The following is a 25,506-nucleotide window of genomic DNA, read 5'->3' as shown; positions in this document are numbered from 1 at the left end:
GAACCCCCCCCCATAGTCAGAACAGCCCTCCCATAGACAGCACAGCCCCCCATACACAGTACAGCCCCACCATAGTTAGACAGCACTACCCCCCCCCCCACACACCATAATCAGCATAGCCCCTCAGACAGAACACCCCCCAATCGGAGACTGCCTCAAGCACAGTCCCCCCTCCCCCCTAGGCAGCAGACATGATCACAAGGATCCTCTCCAGCCTTCCACTGTTCCACACACACAGTCTGCAGACTTTGCAGGCACAAGCCTGGCCAGTGTGCAGATTCAATCATCCCAGAACCACTGGCAGCCCCTGCCCCCCTACTCACTTTGTAAATAGAGTAGCCCTGGTGCCCATGTGCTCCTCCGTAGGTCTCTCCCCTCTCAGGCTGTATGTTATGTCGTCATCGTCAGCCTGAGGAGCTGCTCCCCCTGCCTGCCAGCGGCTGCATCTACATGTCACAGAGAGGCAGACAGCAGCCGCAGCAGCAGCAGGGAGGCAGAGGGAGTCGGGACGGAGACAGAGGCTCTGCGCCTCTGCTATAGATTGCCGGGCGGCATCCAGAGGGTGGACCGGCGGGCGCAACTCCTCTGCGCCCGGAGCACACGCTCCACCGGCTCCACCCTCGCTACGCCCCTGGTTATATATATGAAATGTATTATTTATATATGCAAATAATATGCTTATGTGCCACTGCATTTAACATTTTTGTGTTCAATTTAACTGTTTACCCCCAATCAGCAATAATACTGTGAGGATATTCAGAGACATGTGGAACGTTTGTGCGCTCCACTGCTGTTATCCAAACATCTCAACGCAAGATCAGGAAGTATATGGAATGCTTTTTGCATTCCAACAGCAATCACCACCCTCTAATGCTGCTTTTAGACCGCATAACTGGCTTTGACCCTGTATTTGAAAAAGTTTCCAATAACGTGTCTGCCAGGTAAAACCACTTTCACAATGCATCTCTTAAACGGTATATTACCATTTAAGTGCCATTTTTTTTACACTGGCAGACCCGTTTTTGGAAACTTTCCAAATATAGGGTCAAACCCAGTGCAGTCTTCAGCGTGCCGCCCCCCCCCCCCCCCGGGTTAACACACACAACACCCCCCCCCCCCAATGTGTTTAAGAAACCCCCCCCCCCCAATGTGTTTAAGAAGACCCCCCCCCTCCCTGCAGCCGGTGCCTCCTGCATTGAGGATCCTGGCAGTATGGACGGATGCACTTATAAAAAAAAGTGTCTTTCGGAAAATGGCTGCCCCATAGGAAAACCTGTTTAAAAAAAACTGTCTTTCGTATGGGGGCAGCCATTTTCCGAAAGTCACTTTTATAAGAAAAGTGACTTTCGGAAAATGGCTGTGTTCCATTAAGGAACCCTATGCTTTAAGTTGAAGGTGTGAGTGCAGGCTTTGTGGATCTTTATATATATATATATATATACACTTTCAGGACACTACCTCCATTCAGGACTCTAGCACTATTGGTGCTTTTATACGACGCCAACATCTGTCGAAATTTGATCCTGTTAGCAACAACACATCAATTAAAACATATACTAGATTGCTTAATGACTCTATGATACGATTTAATGCAGCTAATCGCACTATTCACCACAATTTATCTAGAAATGAACAGCATGCCCTGAAATTATTGAGTGGTGATGAGAGTATCACTATCCGCCCCGCCGATAAGGGGGTCGGTATAGTGATACAAGATATAGGGGCATATCGTTCAGAGTTATACCGTCAATTATCTGACAGCAATGTATATTGTAAATTAGATAGTGACCCTACTAAACAGTTTCAGAGGGAATTGTTTGAACTTATTGATGGTGCTGTGCTTCAGGGATTATTGGATAAAAAATGTGCTGAGGCCCTTAAAATTAAAGATCCTGTAATTCCTGTCCTGTATTCATTACCAAAAATTCATAAAAATAGTGACAACCCCCCTGGCAGACCCATCATCTCTGCCAGGGGGAGTTTATACCAGCCGGTGTCACAATTACTTGATATGCTTATCCAGCCCTTTGTTACTGTACAGCCCCATTTTCTCAAGGATACGACGAGTTTTTTTTAATGTAATTGCTGCTATGGATGATTTACAGGAGCACACCATTATGTGTGTAATGGACGTGTCAAGTTTATACACGTCCATTCCCCACATACAAGGGCTCTCAGCCATGAGTGAGTTTCTCGGTGATCTGTCCAACTTTGAATTTAATATTCCTTTGTATTTGGATTTTTTGCGCTTGGTTCTTACCAAGAACTATTTTTTATTTGATGGGTCTATGTATCTGCAGACGTCCGGGTGTGCAATGGGGGCGGCGGTCGCTCCGGCATATGCCAATGTGTTTATGTTTATTTTGAAAAAGAACTCATTTTTGGACACCGCTTTGGCCAACACATCCGGGCGTTCTGCAGATACATAGATGACCTATTTATGTTTTGGAATGGCGGGGAGGAACTGTTTATTACCATGATGGAAGAAATTAATGCAGCCGACACGCTCATTAAATTCACGTATAAAACCAGTAAAACTATGATAGAGTTTCTGGACGTGTCTGTCTCTTTAAATAATGGTAACATTGAAACTTCGGTATTTAGAAAACCGACAGATAGGAATACACTCCTTCTTGCAAGCAGTCACCACCCCCCGCCGCTTAAAAACGGTTTACCATACTCGCAGATGGTACGCGCCAGGCGTATTTGTAGTGATCCTTCCAAAATTGAGGAGGAATTGGATCTTATCATTGAGAAATTTCATGTCAGGGGCTATGCACTGGATAGATTACTTCTGTCCAAACAAAGAGCCCTTAAATTAAATAGAACAGACTTATTGAAACCTGCTGTCAAAAAAATGGATAAAGTGTTCCCGTTCATCTCTAAATTTGATTCTTCCAGTATGGTAGTCCCTATTGCTAGCAGAGCCCTATGGCCAATTGTGGCTACTGATAAAAATCTACCTGCCTTTAAAAATGTACGACCTTTAACATGTTACACACGTGGACGCAACCTTAGGGATATACTGGTACACTCTGATGTTACAGGGTTTAACTCGGAGGTACGCTCCAAAACAGTATATAAAAAGCCTGGTTGCTATAAATGCCCCCGATGTGCCACTTGTAAATTTTTGATTGCCACAGATCGTTTTACACACCCACATACTGCTAAAATCTATCGCATGAGACATGTTCTCACTTGCGATACACAGTTCGTTATCTATGCAATTATCTGTCCATGCAATTTATTTTACATTGGCATGACTTCAAGAAAGTTTAAAGAAAGGATGGCATTACATAGGTCGTCAATTAAGGCAGCATTGGCTGGTAAAAAGGCAGACCAACCGGTAGCAATTCATTTCAGGGACAAGGGTCATCAATTGGAATCGCTGCGGTATCTGATCATAGACCATGTACCTCCATCTAACCGTGGTGGTGATAGAGTTAAACGTTTATTAAAATTGGAGGCTTCATGGATCTATAGATTAGATACCGTAGCGCCCAATGGTTTAAATGAACGTATTGTTTGGAGTTCATTTATGTAAATATTTACTCTTCTATGCGATTTTTTGCTCTGATGATTATATGTTTATAAGTATCCACTGTGTATGATGTAACTGCCTTGATTGCCGATTTAGCAATATACATTGTATCTTTTCTTGTCCATATTTCTTATATATGTGCTTTTTATATTTTTGTACTTTTGTCCAGCTGCCTGTATGGGGGTGGAGAGGCGGGGTGACCTACTCTGGGGGTGAGAGCTCCGGGTGGTTATCCTCTCTCTCCTCCCTGCATATAGTGTCATGTCTGCACAATGTATTGTTGTGATATGGTTCTGAGTGAGGACATCGGGAGATTGCACCATGTGTGTGAGACATGGTGTCTTGACTCCGGTGGTCTCATATCCAGACCATTTCTTTGTTATATTGTATGTATTGTCTATATGTATGTGATTTTATATATTTGGATCGGGTGTGCCATTCCTTCTGGTCCTATCTCCTACCCCTGACCCGTCATTCTGGTTCCCCACACGATTAAGTTTCCATGACTACGCTGACGCCAGTGAGAGAGGCTGTCAGGTGGTACATGTGACGTCAGTGTGGAGGTGTGCTAGGAGGCGGGATACTCCATGATTACTAACACACCGAGCGGCAGGTTTCCATGGTGATGAGTGAAGCGTGTGTGAGACGCTGACGTCATCGCAGTGGGACCCTGCACGCAGGTGTGCGTTGTAAGTCTGGAGGCTGGGAGAAGAGATTGTCGCCAACGTGGGAGGTACTTAAGGTATGTTGTGCACACTGTTCAAATTGTCTGTATTGCCTCTTGAGAAAGGGGGAAACCCCGAAACGAGCCGTTGGGGCGCTACTTAATAAATACTTCACCGTTTTGAAGATATTGCTGCAGTGACGTGTCTGTTTTTCCGGTGTCCGGTGGGAGCTGGGAAACATCTTATCTATTTGATTTCGACAAAGGCACGCAGCGTGTGCACCATTGTGGAGAGTGCTGGTCCGTTGGCCGTATATATATATATATATATATATATAAAAATCAGCAGATGGACCGGCACTCTGTGCTGATAGCTAGGTAACTTGCCCTGGTGCCTTCTCAGCTTTGTAGATAAAGCAGGGAATACAGGAGGCTTGTGGAGCGGCACTCAGGTAGTAGATGTAGCAATAATCGACACTACAATGTCGTCAGTTTCAACGTTTCAGTGCTCTATTTTATCCTGACGATAGTGCCAATAAAATAGAGCACTGAAACGTTGAAACTGACGACATTGTAGTGTCGATTATTGCTACATCTACTACCTGAGTGCCGCTCCACAAGCCTCCTATATATATATATATATATATATATATATATAGTAATCCAATTACTGCCGGCACTCGCAACAGCCAATCAATATGCCCCTGGTGCCAGAGCTTCAATCATATATCAATCCAAAAACAGCACTCAAGGAGACGATTTCAAGATGCAAAAAAATATATTGAGGTAAACAGGGAACGTTTCGGGGTGTAACCCCCTTCCTCAGCCCCTACCTACCCTATATATATTATATTACTTATGAGATATCACTTTGTATTTGTTCTCATCTCCTAGAGTTCTGCTATTTTCCCCTTAACGCAAGCTTCCATTTATTCCCTTATTTGTAGGTTTACACACCACAGCTGATGGGAAACTTGTGATATAAATGTGATGATATAAATCTCTTTTAAACATCATGTGACAAACACAATGTCCTTGTCATTCATTTGTTTAACCTCCATCATGCTCTCTCTCTCTCTCTCTCTCTCTCTCTCTCTCTCTCTCTCTCTCTCTCTCGTGTATTTCCTTTTAATGTTCAGTGTATACAAGTGTATGAATGTGTCATGAGGTGATACATAAGATTCACATCACCTTGTGACACATACACATGTATACACTGAATATTAAATGGAAATACACATCACACAATATGTTTTTAAAGTAATTTTGTACTAGTTGTTTATATGATTAAACGACAAGTACTGTTCACAGATTGATTCACTTGTCATTTCCAATCAGCGCAATCCCCATAGCCGCCAGGTGATGAATGCTGGACATACTTACCATAGGAATGGCTAAATAGCTTGTTTTCCAACAGGTGAGAGGGATAGACTTCCGCCCCACGGACCAGCACTGGATTTCCGGTGACATCACTTCTGGCACACGTCTCCCCGGCGGCTCGAGATCCTGATGAAAATGTTTCCAAATTGTTTTACAGAAATTGAAATGTTGATCACTCTACAATTGTTTGAGTACGTTATGCAAGATAAGAGTGCCGCACCTACGTTGGAGAAACAAATTACCTTTGTGATGGCACCGGCGCAGATTATAAAGCTGTTATAAGGAGTGCCGATCAGGAACAAACAGCACAGCGCTGCAGATTTAGGCCACGCCCAACGCGTTTCGTCATTGGATAGACTTCGTCAGGGGGTGTCTATCCAATGACGAAATGGCCTAAATCTACAACGCTGTGTTGTTTGTTCCTGACCCACTGAAGCTCCACATGCGGTGAAACGGCTGGTCCCGGTCCGAAGCTGTCGGCGTGGTGTGGTGGTTATATTCTGGCAAGCTGTTAAATCTTAACCTACATGTATGTGAACTTGATTTCACTTTTTTAGTAAAAGTTTATTGTGATGCTCATACTGCGCTCCCTCTCCGTTTCTTTTTGCATGTCTGTGGGATACTGAACCGTGGTCTGGTTCATTTGGAGAAAGCTGCACACACATGTGAAAGAGGACACACTTCAATATTCAACGTCTACGCCGTTTCGGGCTGGGCCCGTCTTCAGGACATTTGCAGTTACATGAACACACGTGCAATAAATACCTTACCAGCTTCCCAGGTCTCTCCCCGCCGCCCGACGTTCACCGTCCGTGTCGTGCTGCTGCTTTCGGTCTGCTGGCCGGAAGTGACATGGTGCCGGCTCCGGGAGCCGTCAGGAGTAGGGCAACACTGTGGGCAGAGAAATTACAATAATCAAAACAGTGTAAAAACGTGCTCGCTGTCTGGCGAGTAAATCGAACATATACATATATAAACAGTGATAAGTAGCAATACATAATGAGTTAAAAAAAAAACATGCAATATTAAACACAATTACCTACAGTGGGATGTCATGTAAGTATGACAAATAAAGTGCATGTATGAGTGCATTAAGGCCACAAGATGGCAGTATAAACCACAAAAAGTGTATCTCTGGTCATTTTCTTATGTGATGTAAATTAGAAATACCATGTGTCCCTGAGTAATATCTAAAGTGCTTGTGCCTGTGATATTGATTAACAAATAATAATGAGTGATGGTCAGGGTTTTTAGGGAAACCACTTAATGTGGCGGCCCCTTTTGTGGTAAATTTTCTGGACACTATTCTCAGTGTTGCCATCCCCTCTAGGATTTCTCGAAATTCTGAATCATACAACTTTGGTATATAATGCAATATATTGCTCCCTGTACCATGTTAACAAGAAGGCCTCCTGGTTCCAACCTATCCCTGAGACCTTTAGTGCTCAGAGGAAACAGTTATAGTTGATGGCCTCGTTGAGCCCCCCAGGGTTGACAGTGTTCAGAGTGAATATCCATTTGCTCTCTAACCGGAGCAACTGTCTGTTCCTGTCACACCCCCCCCCCCCCCGTGGGGATGATGGTACATGGTCCATCATGCGGTAGCGCAACAGCGCCATACTATGGTGTGCCAGTGCGAAATGTCTGGCCACCGCCTGGTCACTGGTTCCTGCCAGGAGTGCCGCCCTGATGGCCATTCATGCGTTCCTTGAACTGCCTTGCTGTCTTGCCCACGTAATGTAACCCACATGGACAAGACAGCAAGTAGACCTATGTTTTCCCTATACCTCTATTAACAGCAAGGTATTTAGAGGTGCTGCTAAACCCACAGCGCAGACAGGGTCACAACCCCCATCCTTAGATATATATATATATATATATATATATATATATATACAGAACAGAGGTTAATTAAACATTTATTTATCTATATATTTGGGTTGATTTTTAATTAACCTCTGTTACTGTGATCATAGCTTTCTCATGCACCCTAGATAAGCTCATTTACCTGAAACCTGTGACAGCTGCCCCTTTAATACTAATTCAGGTGTTGTGTTTGGTATGGTCTCACCTTTAAAAGCCATAAGGTACTTGGCAGTTGAGCTTTAACCCAGGAAAAAAACACATGTTCATTTTAGCTATGATGTGCAATCAGTTGCCAGGTTCCCATGAAAACCAGTTGTTAGTGTAGGACTTGCAGTGAAATGGGGTCCCTTGGCGATGGGCTGCAAGCTTAAATGCATTGATCAATTCATGAACTAAAACCCCATTATTTATTTAATTGATTATTTGAATGTTAAGGTGAGTCAGTTTGTTGTAGTGAGTGCTGGCCCCCCCTATATATATATATATATATATATATATATATATATATATATATATCATCAGGTCTCCTGTCTACTTATTTACTCTGAGTGCCGCCGTCACCACGCTACTATATATATATATATATATATATATATATATATATATATATATATGTATGTCTATTTGGTGGTAAAACTTCTGCGCCTTGACAAGAATAAAACTCTGACAATCCTTAATATATTTTCTATGTGCGTACCACAACAAATAAGCAAATTCACGTGTAGTGGTGTCTTTCACTCCCAGATATTCATCCCTTTCTCCTTCCAGAATCCGCTGGAGGCGTGGAGATGTTCATGCGTTTATATAAAAGGATGATATCAGGGTTTCAGTGAAAGAATATATATAAATCTGTGCAAAAAGGTGATGTTTTTCTCTAAAGTGCTTAGTGCATGAGAAAATACTTTAAAAGGTGAACAACGCCACCTTGTGGCTGTTATTGTTATCACACGTGTAATCACCCTGTGATAAAAAAAGAGGGTACTTGTGAGTTATCCGGGCGTCCGATTTTTAAATCGGGTCGGATCGGGACATCGCATCGCATCGCATGCGACCATCGGATGCGATGCGATGCGATGCGATGCGATGACCCGATTTTTCCATAGGAATCAATGTTAAAATGGACTGAGTCCATTTTAACATGGAATTCAATGGGAAAAAGGGGTCCTTTTCATACCCCTACTATCCAAGTGGGCATGGAGTTGGATATAAACCTGTGGCGAGCGTAGCGAGCCACCGAGCCCGAAGCGTGGCGAGCGTAGCGAGCCCCGCGAGAGGACACGGAATACCGTCCCCTCGCGGGGCTCGCTTCGCTCGCCACGCTTCGGGCTCGGTGGCTTGCTACGCTCGCCACAGGTTTATATCCAACTCCATGCCCACTTGGATAGTAGGGGTATGAAAAGGACCCCTTTTTCCCATTGAATTCCATGTTAAAATGGACTCAGTCCATTTTAACATTGATTCCTATGGAAAAATCGGGTCATCGCATCCGATGGTCGCATGCGATGCGATGCGATGCGATGCGATATCGCATCGCATCGCATCTGATTGTATGCCTTAACTTAAGGCATACAATCAAAAAATCGGACGCCCAGATAACTCACAAGTACCAAAAAGAGTTTTAAAAAGAGATGGACTCACACTGGGGTTCGCTCTGTCCAGGTGTAGTTCCCATCAGGCTTGGTATAAAGGCCCTTAAAACCAAAAAACTCCCAACAAAGGGGAAAGCTGATAGCGTAATATTGTTTTTATAAAACACATTTATTTCCAAACAATACGCATAATAAATAAAAACAGAAACAGTAGATGGACCCGTACATTTGACATAAAATCATGAGCTTATCTGATTGAAGTCATTGGGAGTGGAGAGGTATGTGTAGCCCGACCGGTTTCGTCCCTTTCCTGTATGCTGGGACTTCCTCATGGGTTTAGAGGGGTTTCTCTAAATGCTGGGCGTACGTATGGTAATGCGGCCGTGACGCACGTGTAGGGGGCGGACATATGACATCGCCGGATGTCAGCTGCCCGCCCAGATCCCTGCTTTTGCACGGAAAAATGTCCGTGTGGTCTGAGGTTGCGGGAGCTGGTGGAGCACTCGGTCCTGCATTCGATGGTCTGCGACCATCGAATGATGGGGGAGGTTCCCTTAGATGGAGGAGGCGTATTCCGTGAAAAATACACGTGCGGTCCGTTCGGCCAGCTTCTTACCGCATACAGACGGAGTTGGCGATCCGTATGGAAGGCTCCCTCTCCGTTTCTTTTTGCATGTCTGTGGGATACTGAACCGTGGTCTGGTTCATTTGGAGAAAGCTGCACACACATGTGAAAGAGGACACACTTCAATATTCAACGTCTACGCCGTTTCGGGCTGGGCCCGTCTTCAGGACATTTGCAGTTACATGAACACACGTGCAATAAATACCTTACCAGCTTCCCAGGTCTCTCCCCGCCGCCCGACGTTCACCGTCCGTGTCGTGCTGCTGCTTCCGGTCTGCTGGCCGGAAGTGACATGGTGCCGGCTCCGGGAGCCGTCAGGAGTAGGGCAACACTGTGGGCAGAGAAATTACAATAATCAAAACAGTGTAAAAACGTGCTCGCTGTCTGGCGAGTAAATCGAACATATACATATATAAACAGTGATAAGTAGCAATACATAATGAGTTAAAAAAAAAACATGCAATATTAAACACAATTACCTACAGTGGGATGTCATGTAAGTATGACAAATAAAGTGCATGTATGAGTGCATTAAGGCCACAAGATGGCAGTATAAACCACAAAAAGTGTATCTCTGGTCATTTTCTTATGTGATGTAAATTAGAAATACCATGTGTCCCTGAGTAATATCTAAAGTGCTTGTGCCTGTGATATTGATTAACAAATAATAATGAGTGATGGTCAGGGTTTTTAGGGAAACCACTTAATGTGGCGGCCCCTTTTGTGGTAAATTTTCTGGACACTATTCTCAGTGTTGCCATCCCCTCTAGGATTTCTCGAAATTCTGAATCATACAACTTTGGTATATAATGCAATATATTGCTCCCTGTACCATGTTAACAAGAAGGCCTCCTGGTTCCAACCTATCCCTGAGACCTTTAGTGCTCAGAGGAAACAGTTATAGTTGATGGCCTCGTTGAGCCCCCCAGGGTTGACAGTGTTCAGAGTGAATATCCATTTGCTCTCTAACCGGAGCAACTGTCTGTTCCTGTCACACCCCCCCCCCCCCCCCCCCCGTGGGGATGATGGTACATGGTCCATCATGCGGTAGCGCAACAGCGCCATACTATGGTGTGCCAGTGCGAAATGTCTGGCCACCGCCTGGTCACTGGTTCCTGCCAGGAGTGCCGCCCTGATGGCCATTCATGCGTTCCTTGAACTGCCTTGCTGTCTTGCCCACGTAGTGTAACCCACATGGACAAGACAGCAAGTAGACCTATGTTTTCCCTATACCTCTATTAACAGCAAGGTATTTAGAGGTGCTGCTAAACCCACAGCGCAGACAGGGTCACAACCCCCATCCTTAGATATATATATATATATATATATACAGAACAGAGGTTAATTAAACATTTATTTATCTATATATTTGGGTTGATTTTTAATTAACCTCTGTTACTGTGATCATAGCTTTCTCATGCACCCTAGATAAGCTCATTTACCTGAAACCTGTGACAGCTGCCCCTTTAATACTAATTCAGGTGTTGTGTTTGGTATGGTCTCACCTTTAAAAGCCATAAGGTACTTGGCAGTTGAGCTTTAACCCAGGAAAAAAACACATGTTCATTTTAGCTATGATGTGCAATCAGTTGCCAGGTTCCCATGAAAACCAGTTGTTAGTGTAGGACTTGCAGTGAAATGGGGTCCCTTGGCGATGGGCTGCAAGCTTAAATGCATTGATCAATTCATGAACTAAAACCCCATTATTTATTTAATTGATTATTTGAATGTTAAGGTGAGTCAGTTTGTTGTAGTGAGTGCTGGCCCCCCCTATATATATATATATATATATATATATATATATATATATCATCAGGTCTCCTGTCTACTTATTTACTCTGAGTGCCGCCGTCACCACGCTACTATATATATATATATATATATATATATATATATATATATATATATATATATATATGTATGTCTATTTGGTGGTAAAACTTCTGCGCCTTGACAAGAATAAAACTCTGACAATCCTTAATATATTTTCTATGTGCGTACCACAACAAATAAGCAAATTCACGTGTAGTGGTGTCTTTCACTCCCAGATATTCATCCCTTTCTCCTTCCAGAATCCGCTGGAGGCGTGGAGATGTTCATGCGTTTATATAAAAGGATGATATCAGGGTTTCAGTGAAAGAATATATATAAATCTGTGCAAAAAGGTGATGTTTTTCTCTAAAGTGCTTAGTGCATGAGAAAATACTTTAAAAGGTGAACAACGCCACCTTGTGGCTGTTATTGTTATCACACGTGTAATCACCCTGTGATAAAAAAAGAGGGTACTTGTGAGTTATCCGGGCGTCCGATTTTTAAATCGGGTCGGATCGGGACATCGCATCGCATCGCATGCGACCATCGGATGCGATGCGATGCGATGACCCGATTTTTCCATAGGAATCAATGTTAAAATGGACTGAGTCCATTTTAACATGGAATTCAATGGGAAAAAGGGGTCCTTTTCATACCCCTACTATCCAAGTGGGCATGGAGTTGGATATAAACCTGTGGCGAGCGTAGCGAGCCACCGAGCCCGAAGCGTGGCGAGCGTAGCGAGCCCCGCGAGAGGACACGGAATACCGTCCCCTCGCGGGGCTCGCTTCGCTCGCCACGCTTCGGGCTCGGTGGCTTGCTACGCTCGCCACAGGTTTATATCCAACTCCATGCCCACTTGGATAGTAGGGGTATGAAAAGGACCCCTTTTTCCCATTGAATTCCATGTTAAAATGGACTCAGTCCATTTTAACATTGATTCCTATGGAAAAATCGGGTCATCGCATCCGATGGTCGCATGCGATGCGATGCGATGCGATATCGCATCGCATCGCATCTGATTGTATGCCTTAACTTAAGGCATACAATCAAAAAATCGGACGCCCAGATAACTCACAAGTACCAAAAAGAGTTTTAAAAAGAGATGGACTCACACTGGGGTTCGCTCTGTCCAGGTGTAGTTCCCATCAGGCTTGGTATAAAGGCCCTTAAAACCAAAAAACTCCCAACAAAGGGGAAAGCTGATAGCGTAATATTGTTTTTATAAAACACATTTATTTCCAAACAATACGCATAATAAATAAAAACAGAAACAGTAGATGGACCCGTACATTTGACATAAAATCATGAGCTTATCTGATTGAAGTCATTGGGAGTGGAGAGGTATGTGTAGCCCGACCGGTTTCGTCCCTTTCCTGTATGCTGGGACTTCCTCATGGGTTTAGAGGGGTTTCTCTAAATGCTGGGCGTACGTATGGTAATGCGGCCGTGACGCACGTGTAGGGGGCGGACATATGACATCGCCGGATGTCAGCTGCCCGCCCAGATCCCTGCTTTTGCACGGAAAAATGTCCGTGTGGTCTGAGGTTGCGGGAGCTGGTGGAGCACTCGGTCCTGCATTCGATGGTCTGCGACCATCGAATGATGGGGGAGGTTCCCTTAGATGGAGGAGGCGTATTCCGTGAAAAATACACGTGCGGTCCGTTCGGCCAGCTTCTTACCGCATACAGACGGAGTTGGCGATCCGTATGGAAGGCGGGGTTTCGCACGCACGGTCCTGGCCGCATCATCGGCTGTGGCCGCACGGATCAGAATAAGGGCCTAAGTGAGGGATAGCGCTGTTTGTGCACCACACAGTATATATATATATATATATATATATATATATATATATATATATATGTGTTTAGTACAAGATGGGGGTGGCCGGCACTGATCACTGGTAAAAGGACTCGGTGCCCTCCCGGGAGAAAGATAACTCCTATGTATCCAGGTGCATGAGGGTGGCACTCCAGTGAAGAACAACTCAGAAACCAAATGGGTGTACCAACGTTTCAAATGTATTTAAACATTTTTCATCAGGGTGTAAAAGTGCAATACAATAAGACGGTATAAATACCTTACCGATGCCGTGGAGATGATCTCGGTCTACGGTCTACAGTCACTTCTGGAGGGCGTCACGTTCACTTGCAGAATGTCGGCGTCCTGCGGGACGTCAGAAAGAGTTCAGGCCACTCACGTGATCTAGCTTGCTGAGATCACCTGGTATCTTCTGGGTTCTCCGTCACCTAGCAATGCCTTTACAGGACACATCCCCGTTCGCGGCAGCTTCCCCATCGCAGCGGCCTCTCCGGACATGCTGTTGACACAGAGAATAATGATAACATCTAAAACACACATCTAATAAAAATAAATACCTAGGCCAAAAGTTTATTAATGAGAAATTTAGAAAAAAATATAAAATGATGTACAGATCGCCGGCACAGAGGCGCTCCATCTGACTGGGACGTGCATGCATCTCACACGCATGCGCGTCCCAGTTTCAGGATGGCAGCGAGGGGCACCGGGGGAGGCGGTGGGCAGTGGAGAAAGCTCCGTAGCCATAGGGCCCACGCGAGCGTCTCGTGCGCCCCTGGCGAGAGCCGGCCGCTGGTGGGGTCTGGAGATAGAATCACCAGCCCCTGCAAGGAAGAGGCCGGCTCCATCTATAAATTGTATTTATATGTCATCCTTAGATTCAGTTATGTGGTGAGGGACAAGACTGTCAGCCGCCATCTCTGGGAATGACTATTAATTTGACCATAAATAATTGGAATAGGTCCTTCACCAATCCCAGGCATACTTGCAAGTGTCCCGATGCACCCCTCTCTTTTTGCAGGACAACTGAAACTTCATAGAGTACACAGTAATATCCTGTGAGAACCGGATAGAGCTCAGATTCAATATAACTTGACATATCACAAGATTGTTTTAGATTGATGGTATCACTTCAGATGCTTGTGACTTGTATGTCATGTTTACCTCAAACAGCTAACGGTTGAATACTAATTACCTCCACACTATAAAGAGCTGGAAGGATTTATAGTTAGCACTCTTGGAGAAAAGGCTTGTGCTAACACAAACAAGGACTTAAGGTGAGTACGTCTAATATTCTTACTGATCTTTGTATTTCATATTCTGGAAAATTGATTATTCTTCTACAACTATTTATTTGGCATCAGTATTAGCACATGTTGAACAGAATTAACTACATGTAATTTGCTATATACTTTTCTGATTAAAGTAAAAAATATATATAATATAATACTGAGATTTTAGCTTATAAAACAAATATCAATATGTAGTCTCTGTAGAGGGTCAATTAGAATATAATCAGCACAGAGATGACAGCATATTGGAATTTAAACAAGCTAATGAGATCATCTAAAGAGTACATACTATACAGATAGAAAATGAGATGTTCAAGAACTGAATCCCAGGGGACACCTACTTTTAGTTGAAGGGATGTGGTTTCAGGAGAGGAGACAAAGAAGGAGCAGCTAGAGAAGTACGAGGGCAGTATTATGAAGACCAAGATAGTGAAAGATTTGCAGTAGGAGATGGTGGTCCACAGTACAAAGATCTAGCAGCAGAAAGGTCTAGAAGAGTAAGCAGAGAGTAGGGGCTCTTGGAGTTTGTTGCAATGAGGTGGTTACAGACTAACCACAGATGCAGTTTCAGTGGAGTAGATATGATGGAAGCCAGACTGAAATGTGGTCAAGCAGACTGGGAGGAAATGAAACCAGTTAGGCAGTTGCATACAATACAATCAAGGATAAGCTTTTAATAAAAGGGATGGTGAGGTCTAAAGAGATAGGTATTGTGGAGGTTGGAGGGGATAGAGTCTACTGGGGAGGTAGTGAGGTAATAGGTGGGGGATGCTAAGTGGACTTGGAGTAATCAGAAATTACACAATGGTGAGTGAAGCCCAAATCAACTTCCACACATGGAAGGGTGAGGAGATCCACTTGGATAGACCAAGCAATGATGTGAAGGTAAAGGAGTTTATATGCAGAGGATACTTTGGGGATATTGATTATGATTTTTTAATTACCTAATATAATGAATGGAGATCTATAGACAGGAAGTGAGGGAGCTAGGAAGCAAATTTGTCATGGAATTTTGTAGGAGTGCCATGGAGCTAATAAATGACATCTACCCAAAGGTGCCCAGGTAATAAGAGATGAATAGCATGGAGAGCAAATGTAGATAATGGAAGGGATGACAGGTTCAACTAGAGCAGTCGATCCCAAACTTTTTAAAATCACGACACCCTAGAGCATCAGAATTTTTTTCACGGCACCCCTAGTCCAAAAGTTTCTTATTCTGTACATTGATTTGTATGTCATATATAGGTTTATTTATGGGTGAGGAACAGGATTAGCTTCTGTTTGTCCACATATTTTATTATCGGTAGCCCACCAGCAATGTTTTTGCCTTTTGCAATGACCATAAATAATTTCAATTGCTTCTAGACCACTAATCCAAGGCACCCCTGCAAGTGTCCCAAGGCACCCCAGGGAGCCTAGGCACACAGTTTGGGAACCACTGCCCTAGAGCAGCGGTTCTCAAACTGTGGGTCCTGACCCCAAGGTGGGTCCTGAATTTCTCAGCATGGGGTCGTGACTCCGTGTTGCTGACCATCAGGCTGATGACTTTTCTAATCTCAGTCAGTGAGTCTGAAACATCTGTTGAATTGTCTGTTATGTTAGACTCCTCCTATCACGCTGTGCCCACAATGCTGCCATGTATGTGCTGTCTGCTGACTACACGTGTGATGTGATGACCTTCTGCAGTAAATTGCTGGGGTCCTGTAATTATTTTTATTATCTGATGGGGTCCCAGAGCAAAATAGTTTGAGGACCCCTACCCTAGAGGATATAAGGACCTCAACACCAAAACTATCATGAAAACCCCTTGACTGGTGGTATGTGAGAATGTGAGGCCCCTATAGGAAATAAAAAGTGAAATATTGACGCTATACCCAATAGCACAATGTCTCTAGTAAAAAAAAAATTGGAGTGTGGACCATATACAATACTGCATGCAGACAAATTAATAAATATATATGTGTGCAGGTCGAAACGCAGGAGGTTCTAGCGGGGTTTACTTAGGGAAATGCCCATTCCCAAAGAATGAAAAAAATTGCATAAAACGCGCTGGAACAATGTATATATAAGAAAATATAATAAATTAATTATTACACTGAAATTCACTGACCAGTGATAAAAATACCAATATAAAATTATGAAAAATTCATTTGGAATAAATATAAAAGATAATTTTAAAAAAAATTCCACAACAGGGGATGATCAATATTCATAAAGGGTTAATCCTATGAAGTAAGTAGGGTTAATTTTTTGTTGTGGTGATGGTAAGTCCAAACCAATTAGATGTTACATGTTGCCCCAGCAGGATTAGTAGTTGTAAGTGAGATCTGTATAAGAAACTGTTATTGTCCCAGGGTTTGTATTACCCTACTGGGGGGGGGATGGGTGGGGGGTGGATAAGCAATGATTATGTCCACTTTATGGGAGATAGAGGTATACACTCTATATTCCCTTGTCTGGCCATTCACAATTAATTTTTTAATTGCTTGTAGCTGAATTAGCAGAATTTGGCATTGTATGTTCCAGAAGCCCAGGCTCCTTGGTTAAAGCTGTCCAAGGAAAAAACGGTACTTGTTTAGTTTCATGGCGGCAGCATGGCCACCCGCTACTTCCGGGTTCAGCGCTCGGAAAACTATCTAGAATAAAGTAGTAGTAGTACGTTTATTTATAAGGCGCCGCAAAGTGTCCGCAGCGCCGTACGTAGCAAACAAAAAAAAAAAAAATTACAAGGTAACGTACAGGGTGTGTTGAAAGATACAGTATAAATAGGGGTATAGCTGGTAGAACTAAAATCAGCATCAGTTCAGAAGTAGGTGTCAAAATTGTCAAGGAGACTGAAGATGAAGTAGAGGTCCATGCCAACGTGAATTGGTTCATACCCCCACTATCCACGTTGGCATGGAGTTGATTTTAGATAGCGTGGATAGTCCCGCAAGGGGACACAGACGTTGCTCCGACTGACGCTGCCACCGTGAAACTAAACAAGTACCGAAAAAACATTGCTCAGTGAAGAAAACAAATATCAAATGACGCGTTTCCCCGTCTCCTTAGGGAATCAGCGGCTTCCTCAGATAATGAGCTCATTATCAGAGATAACAGTGGGAGAATTGGTGCGATGATAATCATATTTCTTTTAATGGGAAATGATGGTAAGCCTTGTATAGTAGTTGAACTGCATAATGGCGAGGTGAAAAAACAAACATTTTTATGAGCCGCCTGTTCATTTCATGAGGGTTGGCATTTATTATCTCACCTCTATGACACTAACATTGGCCAGGTAATGTCATGGTGGGGAACTGATAGAGAGGATTGTGCAGTCAAACTCCCTGGAAATAAAAATCTTATGAAGAAAGTAAGTTGTATGCCGACAAGGTGTAACTAGACAGTGGGTGTAAGTTTTGGTTTCTATTCTATTAACTTTTTAACCAAAAATAAAAAGGACACAAATTAGGATTAATAGTATTATTTGTATATATGATGAAACAATGTGTAAATGATGTCTGCATGCAGAAAGTCATTACAATGTATGTTATTGAACAGAATCTTAGAATCCCGAGAAGATGACCAAATTGGTAATTCTGGCGACAGCAGTTGTGGCCCTTGCCTGCCTTGTACAACTTGGGAAAGCGGAAAAGTAAGTTGTCATAATTATTTAACTACATTCATTTATATATATATAAATCATTTTGTTGACAACTTGCTACTGCTTATTACTTAACTTTTGTTACTTAGTTGTATACTTTGGTATTACAGTATGATATACTTACATTTACTCTTAGTGAAAGTCACTAAAAGGTTTAGCAAGTGGTTATGGACAGCACCTAACATGTAAAATGCAGCTTTTAGGTGTCCGTGTCAGTTAATCTGAAAGCTTCCATTTCTAATTTGGTTATAACAATATATTATTAATGTAATATATGGAGTCAGTTTTACTGAAAACATTATTTCCCTTCAAGCTTGATTTTAGGCAAAAGAGAGTGAGCATGACAGAGATGGTCAGGACATGATGAGATGGTCAGGACAAAGTAGTCCTCTCTCTCCTCCTATCATCCTCTCCCCCCTCCACCTGCACCCTTGACCCCTAGCAGCTTTGCACAACACACCCTGCTAGGGGGCAGAAAGCATGCAGAGTGAATAGGGAATGCACAGGATTGAGGAGCCATGGCTCTGGTACAACAGTGTCGTGCAGAAAGATAGTGTCAAAATAGAGAAAAGAAAATAAGTGCAGAGTTAGGGTAAGTAGTGTGAGAAGCAGGTGTAGAGGGACATATACAGTGCGCAGAGAACTGATGTGGAATCTGGCACACAGAAATGGATACAGAGAAAATATGACTAGTTATATTAGGGTGAACAGAAAGTACTGGCTATGAGCATAGGTCTTAGAGACCTGCAGGCAGGGAGTACAGTGACAGCGGTCCAGGCTGTACATTCAGAATGTGTTGGAGGTGGCGAAGTCCTTAGCTCACTCAATGTAACTATTTGTTAGAGGGTGAAAACTAGCTTTGTTAATAAAAGCAGTTTCTCACAGTGCCTTGGTAGAGTTAGTATTAGTCATTTTGACTGGTGTATTTTGCAGTCAGCTTTCCGGGTAAGTGAATAGTTGGTTAGTTGGTAAATCTATTTCCTTTATGATGCACAATACAATATCTCTGAAGGTAAATGATCTTACCCGACTTCACTCCATGTTTGATCTTCCCAAATGCAATCACACAGGCCTGTGGGTTAATATTAAGTGATGTTGCTATCCATGTCCAGCATATAGGGGTGGACAATAAACAATACTTCTCTCTATGAAGCTAAATATACTTCTTTATCCTGATTGCTGCAGCACTTCTAGTTAAAACTATGAAAAATATATTTCTCAATTACTTTAATACACTGTACTCTATACACATATTCTCATTAAGGGTGGGATGTACTAAGGGGAAAATGCGGTAAAACCCCTGTTTTACCGCATTTTCCTACAGTATGTATTAAAACTCCGCCGCCACGATACCGCATTGTAGGCCTATGGGCTTCTTTTCGCCGCCCGACGCCTCCGCCACAAACCCGCCGACCCCCCTCTCCCCCTCTCTTTGGCTAACCTTAGGCCAGGTCCTCCAGGACCCGGAAGGTAAGCCCTTCCTTCCCCTAGTAAAGCAGCCGGACGTCCTTCTGGCTGCAGGGGGGAGGAGGAGGAGGCGCCGGGGACAGCTTGTTTAGCTGTCCCCGGCATAAGGGGAGAAGCAGGCGGCAGGGAGATAACGGAGACCCCCCCCGCACACCACAGTACAGGTATCGCGGGGGGTCATTGCACCTCGATGCTAGCCGCATATGTTAGTACATATGCGCTGGCATCGCGGTGGGCGGCGGTTTATTTTAATACGTCTCGCCCTAACACTTAAATGATGAAATAGCAAAGAAAGATAATTTCTCCAAAGACCAGCAAAACCCCAGACTGATCAGTCATATAAAAATGTGTCCAATTTTGTTGTTGCTGCAATGCATACTTATTGCGGTATACAACACCTGGCATAGTTGAGTATACTCTATTCATATGCTCCTGCTATGCATTCACATTAATCAAGCCAGAGGGGATATGCCTATTGATTACTATGGGACCTTGCACTAATGCGAACATGCTGTGTTCGCATCACAGTCCTGGTATCAGTGGCGGTTCCTCACTTAAAGTGATGCCAGCAGACACACCTGCCCCTTGCCACCGCTGATGGAGGATGGAGGAGATGGAAGAAGAGGGGAGGAGATAGAGGGGGCGGAGTGTTGAGGACTGTCAGCGGCACTGGCACAGCACACTGAGAAGAAGGAAGGGGAGGCAATGGGTAGGGGGCGGATCCTGACATGACATGTCATCCAGGCATTCACAGACAGCGCTACATGCCTCAGCGCAAGTGTCCGTGAGGAAGAGGGAGCAGGTCGCAGGAGGAGGACAGTGTGTGCGCGGTGCAGGGAGCTGCTCAGCCTCTCCATACTGCTGCCCGCTGTTAGACAGACGCTGTGGGCGGCATGCAGGAGGCAGTGACAGTGAGGGCTGAGGCAGCTTTAGCAGAGCAGGGAGGGAGACAGCACCTTTTCAGCATGGCGCCTCCCTGCTTTGCAGGAGCTGCTGAGTGGGTAGCGCCGGCCCTGCCCACCAGCTTCTATGGAGTTGCTCGGTAGCAGTTAAATCAAGGTCACCATGCCTATACAATATAGATGACATGAACAGGAATAGCACATGCACAATACCGATCTACTGTAGGTGCTGCACATGAGCATGCCCCTGGTTCTATGGGCTGCTTTGGCTGCAGTAAAATGTAAATTGGCACATCATTATTTTCATATTTGAAACATAGAATTCAGTTATAAGTTGCTGCAATCTTCTTTAAATGTGCCATTATAGAGGCTTAATATGTGTATGCTTTAGTTTGAGAACTTCCATATATACATACATACACATACTATATATATATAATATGTGTGGTGCACTAAGTGCTGCAACCTTAAAACAGTGACACGTAGTGAATTGAATAATAGTGATAACTGAAATTACATATAAATAAAATTAATAACACTCAAAGACGATACAAGTGACTGCAAAATGTCTCAAATGATCACGTTTTCCCGACGTGACTGGTTCAAAAACAAAGTCAGTGGTAGACAAGTGCGCCTTCAGTGTTAAACATAAAAGGAGGATATCCTTAAACAATAAAGTGATATGCGTACCAGAAGAAAAGAAAAAGATCACTTGTAGCAGTGTCTTTTTTGTGTCCGCCCCCTGATTGGTCTTCCTCGTCCACCAGTGCAGAACTCGGATGGAGTATACGAGCCCAAAGGAGAGGATATATTTGTGTTAAAAAAACAGAAATGCTTGGTATAACTGGTGATTAGTGATGTTTTACTGTCACCGTGTGGTCAAAACTTATAGTACACTCAGTGTATCTTATTGTTAAAAAATATATATAAATGACTGACTCACATTAGACAGGGGTCTGATACCGACAGAGACCCCTGTAGACCTTTTCGGTTTAAGGTACCTTAATCAGGGAGACCCTCCCACAAAAGGGGGTAAGAAGTAGGTGGTGTGATAACGTTTTAAAAGGTTTTAATAATAAAAAAGACATATGTAATGGACGCGTACAATTTAAACAAAATATAAAAGCTTATCTGGAGTGTGCTTCATGCACCATGGAGAGTGGAGTTAGTACCCAGATTTACCAACGCGTTTCATCCCTTTGTTATGCTTGGGACTTCATCAAGGGTCATAAGAACCCGGACCGTGCACCTCCTGGGTATATATAGCCCTGTACTAATTAGTTTCCGGGTTTACCGGCATTTCCCTGGGTATAAACAGATGCTCCTGAGGAAGCTGGGTGTTTATACCCAGGGAAACGCGTAGAGCTTCATAGCCTTTACACCCTTTTGACATATTGTACTCCTGGGGAATATCGCTTATCAACAAGCTCCACTGGATACGGGTCTCACTCTCTCTACCTGGTCATTCTGCTTATAATAGATTTGGATTGGACCTGCATCTATTACTCCAAGCACACCAAGGTTTACCGAACTACAAATTCTATTGCTCTGCAAACTGCATGAGGATTCGGCCACCTTTCAATTACATGCTGCTATAATTAGAGACATTCCCGCAAGTGGAACAAAACATCCCAGATATAGGAGTCCCCAAATGTCCTACAAGGGTATTGAATTATTTTAACCTTATTCATTATAGTTATTCTTGTGTCTATACATTTACTATATTTATGTTTTCTAATTTTATTAAATTTTTAGCTTGAAAGAAACCGTCACCTTATTGGAGAAACAAGCCAGCGCTGGTTAACTCTTTGTTTACTTTGTCCACATATCAGGGTCTGACAGTCCCTTAACCAGCTGCTGTTAGCAGCGCACTTTATTACTATAGAAGCTTTTATATTTTGTTTAAATTGTATGAGTCCATTACATACGTCTTTTTTATTATTAAAACCTTTTAAAACGTTATCACACCACCTACTTCTTACCCCCGTTTATGGGAGGGTCTCTCTGTTTAAGGTACCTTAAGCTGGAAAGGTCTACAGCTGTCTCTGTCGGTATCAGATCCCTGTCTAGTGTGAGTCAGTCATTTATATATATTTTTTTTTAAACAATAAGATACACTGGGTGAATTATAAGTTTTGACCACACGGTGGCAGTAAACCATCACTAATCACCAGTTACACAGATGGAGCTGGGCTCCCTCTTGCTGGCGAATCGCCAGACTGTCACTGCTGGCGATCCGCCAGCAGCCCAGTTCTCCATCTGACTGAGACGCGCGTTAGACAGGGTTAGGGGGAGTGTGGGGAGGCGGTGGGGACCCCGGGTGACCGACGACAAGCCGGCGGGGACTCGGTGGAACCATGCGAAAGGGGACGCGCGCTCATCTCGTGCACGCGCCCCCTTTCGCAGATACAGATGACGGGGGATGGCGGCTGGCGTCGCCATCGCCATCCCCTGCAAAGACGAGCCCGGTTCCATCTGTACCAAACATTTCTGGATTCTTAACACAAATATATCCTCTCCTTTGGGCACGTATACTCCATCCGAGTTCTGCACTGGTGGACGAGGAAGACCAATCAGGAGGCGGTCACAAAAAAGACACTGCTACGAGTGATATTTTTCTTTTCTTCTGGTACGCATATCACTTTATTTTTTAAGGATATCCTCCTTTTATGTTTAACACTGAAGGCGCACTTGTCCACCACTATATATATAAATCTATGTTGCAGGGTGGCACTCCAAGCATTTTAAAATAATGACCGGACATAGCAGTGTCAATTGCCAATGTTTCAAATCTTTACTAGATTTTTCTTCAGGGATGAAAAGCTAGTAAAGATTTGAAACGTTGGCATTATTTTGAAATCCTTGGAGTGCCGCCCTGCAACATTGTATTCTACAGCGGAACAATTTGTTTGGCTGAGGGAAGGCAACAGGTCCAATTATTGCTGGCACTCAGGCGACTTGGAGTAAGGAAGGCAGAGACCTGGCTTTAATACAGGACTCGGTCTTCCTTACTCCAAGTCGCCTGAGTGCTGCACATCCATCTGCTGTGTGTGGGGAACCACCTAATCTTGGTCTGTCAGGGAGGGCACCTGGTGCTATATTAAATCACAGAGCAGCAGAGTGCAGGCTTACATCATCTATCTATCTCAGCTAAAAAATATGCAACACCTCAACCTGGTCTCCAGCTCTGCAACTCAGTATCTTGCTGTCTCCACTGAGTAGAGGCAACCATAAAAACCCTTTTTATTTACCAACTCTAATTAATGGAAATTAGAGGTATTGGGACAGTAAAGTAATATGCAGCAAGAGAATGTAAGAAAAACTGCAAATAATCCAAGGTGAATTAATCAGGAATAAATTTATCGTTTAAATGAAGGGGGTGCTAAATTGTTATTTTGCATGATGTCTAAACTTACCTCTGCCTTTAAGGGTCCCCAGATTTGGATAAATTACTGAAATGATTGCAGGTGGGTGCAGGGAAGATGAGATTCTGTGCACCCATTCAGCTTTTCCAAAATGCATTGACTACAGTATATTGGTAAACCATGACCACCCATTTAGACCACATGACTTGGCTGGTCATATGCAATGTCATGAATGAAAGGTCTGCAATTATAATACTTTCAACAATTTATAATGTGTATTCCTGGCAGCAATGTGTTTTTCTGTCAATGTTGGCAATACATATTTGAGACAAATACACAATAAAGTGTCAAGCGTGTGACATACAGGTATAATTACTTACCTCCATTGTGCTACTAAGCCATGGGGGTAAATTTAGTAAACCATGCCTTGTAAATAATTGACCCTTTATAAAAATAGAGATTGGCAGCAATCCCACAGGGATGATTTAGGTCAGTTTAATGTTGAATATTTAGTAAATGTATCCCTCTTATGACAATGGGAGTGTCCTCTATACTTTTGTTGTCAATTCAAGTTTCTTCAAACATAATTTGTCATTTTAATTGATCCTATACTACTTACTACTTAACCTGCTGCTCGGAATTAGACAGAAATGACTAATCATGATGGTTTACATTACAATTAACTAATACTATACTTGCTGACAATAACATTTTCTCTCTGGTGTAGGGAAGAAGAAGGCAACAATGAGAATGAAAAAAGGGAGCTACAACAGGACCGGGAAGAAATGAGAGATGAGAGGGGATTCGGTAAAGCTTTTGGCAAAATTGCTAAATTTGCAAAGAAGATGTATCATGTTCATTCAGCTTTAACATCACAAAGTGAATAAAATCTATCATTTTTACTAATGATATACATACATTTCTATATAATTATTGTATAACATCACTGGAAATGTTTTTACTTTGTGATAAATTGATCTATTAAAACATGAGCATAACTAACATGGCAATGTGTGTGGTTTACTTTTCATGTATTTGTTGAAAAGATATTGGGCATTAGGGAAGTCTTTCCTCCAGTATATTGTACTGCTGCAAATATTTTTCAGTACAGTGAGAGTCTTTGGGGTGTATTCAATGCCGTGGGTGAGCGGTGACAACGAGCAGGGATTCCTGCTCGTTGTCACCACTAACCCTGTCAGTATTCAATGCACCCCCCTCATACGCCAATTCCCCCTCGGTCCATTTTTTGAGCGAGGGGGAATTGATGTATGCGGCTCCAGTAGCAGGCTAAAAACAGCGAGTTTTTTGCATTAGCCACAGGTCTCGCTGATTTGGGGAATTCTCGCCGTCCTGTGATGGTGAGGATTTCCTCAGAACATTGAATAGGGCGAGTGGCTGGCGAGGGGGTTAAACAGCAAGGATCGTTGGTTTTCTGCAATCCTCGCTGTTTAACCCCCTTGCCGGCCGCATTGAATACTACCCTTTGTGGGAAGTGGGACAGAACTCTCCTGCTTAGCACATGAGACCCCAGTAATTACCTTT

General features: G+C 43.3%; 1 long non-coding RNA gene across 1 annotated transcript; it reads left to right on the top strand.

Moving 5' to 3' along the window:
• Positions 1–14,466: 14,466 nt before the first annotated feature.
• LOC146058840 (uncharacterized) lies at positions 14,467–24,865 on the top strand. Its single transcript, XR_014469994.1, has 3 exons — positions 14,467–14,572; positions 18,128–18,221; positions 24,692–24,865. It is a non-coding gene; the product is annotated as an uncharacterized LOC146058840 (long non-coding RNA).
• Positions 24,866–25,506: the final 641 nt, after the last annotated feature.

Source organism: Crinia signifera, chromosome 2, assembly GCF_055691185.1.
Source record: "Crinia signifera chromosome 2, ASM5569118v1, whole genome shotgun sequence".
Lineage (NCBI taxonomy): Eukaryota > Metazoa > Chordata > Amphibia > Anura > Myobatrachidae > Crinia > Crinia signifera.
This window is presented reverse-complemented; position numbering and strand designations above follow the sequence as displayed.